Source organism: Pseudophryne corroboree, chromosome 9 (assembly GCF_028390025.1).
Source record: "Pseudophryne corroboree isolate aPseCor3 chromosome 9, aPseCor3.hap2, whole genome shotgun sequence".
In the NCBI taxonomy this organism is placed as follows: domain Eukaryota; kingdom Metazoa; phylum Chordata; class Amphibia; order Anura; family Myobatrachidae; genus Pseudophryne; species Pseudophryne corroboree.
This window is the reverse complement of record NC_086452.1, coordinates 357,557,897-357,563,683: the sequence shown is the minus strand read 5'-3', so window position 1 is coordinate 357,563,683 and position 5,787 is coordinate 357,557,897. Positions and strand designations below refer to the sequence as shown.

The 5,787-nt window shown below is 44.3% G+C and overlaps 1 pseudogene; it reads left to right on the top strand.

Annotated features, from left to right (window-relative positions):
• Nucleotides 1-1,197: 1,197 nt before the first annotated feature.
• On the top strand, nt 1,198-1,270 carry LOC134959280 (U2 spliceosomal RNA; annotated as a pseudogene).
• The last annotated feature ends 4,517 nt before the right edge of the window (nt 1,271-5,787 follow it).

Sequence of the window (5,787 nt, the reverse complement as noted above, 5' to 3'; positions counted from 1 at the left end):
ACAATCAAATGTGCCATTAGACAGCACCCTTTGTCTTCACATTTCTTATCATAACAGTTATTAACGAGGGGGAATAATTAGCCATAAATATTCAATGTATTCAATGTCAAGTGAGGGACATCATTAGTAGCCTCCTAATGTTTGAGTGCCTTGCTTTGACAAAGCTACTTCTCTTGAAGTTTTATTGACTGATTAGATGATAGATCAGGTCGTTATAGTATTAATTGCAGGCCGAGCTGCCCTATTCTATGCAACTCTTCAGAGCTATTAAAGCAGATACAAATTTAGCACAACCTGTTTTTCTAATCATTGAAAATAGTATATAGTCAGAGATTGTTGGCGTAAGTAACTGAAATTGGGGAATAGGGAAACAGAAATTATAGCTCAAAATATTAGTTTTATTCTGTTTAAGAAAATTAGTGGGAACTTAATTGATAAAAAGTAGAGGTGTGTGGCTGGCACTTCTCGTGTTTTGGTTTTGGTTCTATTTCCACTTTCGTGTTTTGGTTTTGGCTTGGTTTTGCCAAAACCACCCTTTCGTGTTTTGGTTTTGGTTTTGGATCTGGATGATTTTTGGAAGAAAAAAAACATAAAAACAGCTAAAATCACAGAATTTGGGGGTAATTTTTCTCCTACGGTATTATTAACCTCAATAACAATCATTTCCACTCATTTCCAGTCTATTCTGAACACCTCACACCTCACAATATTGTTTTTAGGCCAAAAGGTTGCACCAAGGTCACTGGATGACTAAGCTAAGCGACCCAAGTGGGTGGCACAAACACCTGGCCCATCGAGGAGTGGCACTGCAGTGTCAGACAGGAGGACAGATATAAAAAAAAAAGCCCCTAACAGCACATGATGCAAAGAAAAAAAAAGGTGCACCGAGGTTGCTGTAGGCCTAAGCTAAGCTAAGCGACACAACCAGCTAGCCCATCTAGTAGTGTCACGCAGTGGCTGAATGTCGAGAGTGGGCCGCAGTTGTTCGGTCCACTGACAGCATCTCCAGCATGCTCCAGTCACTTTTAAAAAAAATATGCAATTGGTGGACTCATACGGCAGTACCCCAGGACTAATACCACAGTACCCCATGACTCATACGGCAGTGTCACACAGGATTGCACTTTTCAAAAACTAGGTCCCAAACAGCACCTCATGCAAAGATGTCGAAGAGGTGTAATGAAGTAGCTGTATGACTAAGCTTCTCGGCCTTTTGGCTAAGATCAAGTGTAGTATCTGCTCGAGGGAAACACAGGGTGGAGTACCTGTTCTTACACTAGGAGCGTGAGAGGTTCCTAGATGTGGAATGGAGAAACACCTTGTGGAGTACCATGCCAGGGTGTGGCAATGCCTCTGGTCGAGAGTGGAGAAAAACTGGGCCGAGTATCCCTACTTCGTGAGGAGTGGCTTACCTCACGTTGTATAGGGAACGGCCTGGTTTAGTATCGACTCTTGTACTGGGGGTTGACCCTGGCATAGAGCAGGTATGAAACTTGGTCTGGCTGAGAGACTGGGAGCGGCTCGAAGCTCGAGGTGACATGTGCCCCTGGGGTGACCCAGGGGTGCCTTAATTTGCACTGGTGCGGGCGCCTTTGCACTTTGATGGCACGAGCACTGTCACTCCCCAACTTCTGATGCACTTTTTCCTTTGCCCTGGCCTTTTGGCTAGGGCAAGGACAATTTTTTACCCCCCTCCTCCGGCCTTCTGGCTGGGGCTTATTTATTTATGCACAGCACTTATTTTTGTTTTTTGTAAGTCACGTTCACGGTTTTTCGTTGGGGTTTAGGAGAGACCCTTATGGGCTACCCTCTCCCCTAGTTGCTGAGGCCCTCTCCTTTTGGGGAGGGCCAGACGCTGTTTTCGGTCCCCAGGGGGAAGCTTCGGCCAACCCTGGGGACACACGAGGGTCCCTCTGCGCCTCGGCAAGGAGGGACCCACAGACCCTTTTCTCCTCAGTAGGCCTTTGGGCTCTGAGGGGTTGGGGAGTAACGGGGCCCTTCTCCTTTTGGAGAGGGTCCAAGATCCTATGCCCCCAGCACGTTTGGCACAGACACTGGGTGATGAAGCACCGCACCTCGGGCTTCAAGTAGAAAAAAAAAAAAAAGCTGTATGACTAAGCCAAGCGACACAAACAATTCCAACTGGAATTATACGTCCAAATCACTGGAATTAATTGGCAAGATCACTGTAATTAATAATTATAAATCACTGACATTAATTGACAAAATCACTGTAATTCTACGTCTAAATCACTGGAATCAATTGGCAAGATCACTGTAATTAATAATTATAAATCACTGACATTAATTGGCAAAATCACTGTAATTCTACGTCCAAATCACTGGAATTAAATGGCAAGATCATTGTAATTAATAATTATAAATCACTGACATTAATTGGCAAAATCACTGTAATTATACGTCCAAATCACTGGAATTAAATGGCAAAATCTCGCTATCGCCTGCCTAGTGAAGTGGAATATAGATGGGATTTGGTACTGGGGACACAATACCTCCATCAATTGTCTAAATCCCACTGCACTAATGGTGGATACCGGGCGCACGTCTAACACCAACATAAGTGTCAAGACCTCAGTTATGAGGGCTTCCATCGTCATGTGAAGCTGAACCACTAGTCATGAACATAGGCCAGGGCCTCAGCCGTTCCTTGCCACTCCGTGTCGTAAATGGCATATTGGCAAGTTTATGTTTCTCCTGAGACGATTTAAATTTCTTTTTTTGGTTCTTTTTACTGAACTTTGGCTTTTTGGATTTTACATGCCCTCTCCTATCACATTGGGCATCGGCCTTGGCAGACGACGTTGATGGCATTTCATTGTCTATGTCATGGCTAGTGGCAGCAGCTTCAGCACTAGGAGGAAGTGGTTCTTCTTGATCTTTCCCTATTTTATCGTCAACATTTTTGTTCTCCATTATTTTTTGGGAGTTATTTGAGACAATATGCGGCACTGGAATGACTGATGGACAGGACACTACCACTGGTCTGATGCAGCACAACAACACGTGGTTGTTGTTATAATTATTATACTGCAGCAGTGGACATATAGCAGCAGCGTATATCGTCACTGGAATGACTGATGAGACAGGACACTACCACTGGTCTGATGCAGCACAACAACACGTGGTTGTGATTATAATTATTACACTGCAGCAGTGGACATATAGCAGCAGCGTATATTGTCACTGGAATTACTGATGAGACAGGACACTACCACTGGTCTGCACAACACAGCACCACTTTATACAGCTACACTGGATATATGGCAGCAGAGAACACCAACACTGTGACTGGCTGGACTGATGCAGCACAATACACTGACTACACTGGACTGGACAGCAAGAAAAACAGCACAAGACTTGCCACCCCACTTTCCCACTCCCACACAGACACTGAACGCTGAGACCACGTCCTCTCAATACACTCTCCGAGACTGGAGTGAAAATGGCCGCGACGCGCGGCTCCTTATATGGAATCCAAATCCTGCGAGAATCCGACAGCGGGATGATGACGTTTTGCCTCGTTTGGGTTTCCGGGTCATGCAGGAAAACCCGAGCCTGGCTCGGATCCGGACTCAGAAGGCAAAGTCCGGTAGGGTTCGGTTCTCTAAGAACCGAACCCGCTCATCTCTACTGAAAAGTAATTCAGATTGTTTGTCCACATTCCGGGGAGATCCTGAGGGCAGCCCAGTATCTTAGGGAGTGCTGGGCATGTACCCAGAGTGATGAAAACGGGACAGCTGTAAGGCCACACCCCTTTCCTGCGAGGCCACTACCCCTTTTCGGCCATGACCCTTTTCCAGAAATTTTTTGGGGGGTATAGACATTACTAGGCATTTGTTACAAGCCACGGCGGCTAACACTCCTCACAGGTCACAGTCATTGCTAAGCAACCGGGACGTCAGTGCACTTCCACCAAGTGACTTCCCTGTGGTCATTAGGCGACCAAGACGCTGGGCGGCCTATGGGGCTCCTTGGCTGTGGGAGATGTGCAACGCTCCAGTTGCACAGTGTTAATCAAAGGGCTTGGCAGCTTGGGCTCTCTGATTGGCTGCTGCTCCTTTTATCTTGCAGTCAGCCCAGCCATGCCCCGACGGTTATAGTTCATGCCTGCAAGCTTGAGCCCCTGGTCATCTGTTCCTGGTTCCAGAAGCTAGATCCTTGTTCTACTCCTGTTCCTGAAGACATTCTTTATACCTGGCCCGCTGTCATCTACCAGAGTCCTGTACGGCTGGAGTCACAACCCACATTTATATTCCTCATGCCCCTGCCTGCTGTCATCTGCTGGAACCCTGTACAGCTGTACAGCTGGTTACGCAGCCCTCAGCTGTATCTTACATTCCTAACCTATTGCCACCTGCCATAATCCTGTATGGCTGGAGCTGTAACTTCCCAGACAAAATCCAAATTCTTGGCCGGCTCACCATCTGCTAGAGTCTTATACTAGTACGTTCTAGTGTACTGTAGCAATACTATATACTCAGTGCCTGCATACCATCCACACAGTGCTCAATCTGCCCTGGTAGAAATTCCAATCCAGCTCAGACCTCATCCTCTGTGCTTCCATGTGTCTTTATCCTCAGTAATACTCCAGTCCTTTATCCAGTGGTCTTCAGACTATTATGTGAGCCCCTACTGCTGGAGATTTAAGTCCATGGGGCCCCCTAAGTACCAATGTGAGTATCGAGCACTAAGGGAACAGTGGGGGTTGCTATTGGCAGAAGACCCTCTTGAGGGCTCTAGGGGTGTCACACCAATAGTGCTGAAGTTCCGTAACAGCATTACTGTGTTTGGAGTTCCAAAATTATTGCTAGCATTGGAAGCCATTAAAACATACAGTGTGCACAATTTAAATTCAAACATGTTGACTTTGCTATGAATTTAACATGATTTGCAAACTTCAGAATCATTTAGATGAAACTGTTGGAGAACCACAAGAAACCAAATTTGACCATGTCTTCTGATTACCTGTGCATTAGAACATTCAAAGCACAAGTGTTAAAAGAAGAATCTGCAAAATGCAATAGAATATGGGACATGGTCCAATAACATATATAAAAAAGTATGTATTTATTTAATTAGCAATTATTTTAAATAAATTATTTTAAGATTTCAAACTATGGTCCTAAATATGGCCATACTAGTCAAAGGCCACTATTGTTAATGTTAACTGAATCAATGAAATATTTAAGCAAGGTTAAAGAATAAACATTTTGTAATAGAGAAGCCACATCTTCAAAGTCATAATGTTGATATCACAATAAGTGAATATTAAATCCATAAGGAAAACAATAACAGACTGTTATTACAGGATTATTTCATTTTTTATTATATCTATTTATATGCATGAAACATTTTAGGAAGGACAGGCTAACAAAAGAGGAGGAGGTGTATGTCTTTATGTTAAACCATCACTTAAACCATACCTAAAGTAGGTTAGCTATGAGGAAACTGGCGATAATGTGGAGTCACTATGGGTAGAAATCTCAAGTGGGGGAATTGATGCAAAAAAACTAGTCATAGGCACGTGCTACAAACAGACGGATATTAGCATACATGAGGAAGAAAACTATTGCAGCAAATCAAATGGCTGCGGGATTGGGGGACATTCTTGTCATTGGGGATTTTAATTACCTGGATATATACTGGAGTAACGATTCATGTGCTAAAGCGAGGGGCAGCAGGTTCTTAAATATGTTTAGGGATCACTACTTGTCTCAATTAGTCAAGGACCCAACAAGTAGTAAAACTACCCGGGATCGAGTAATT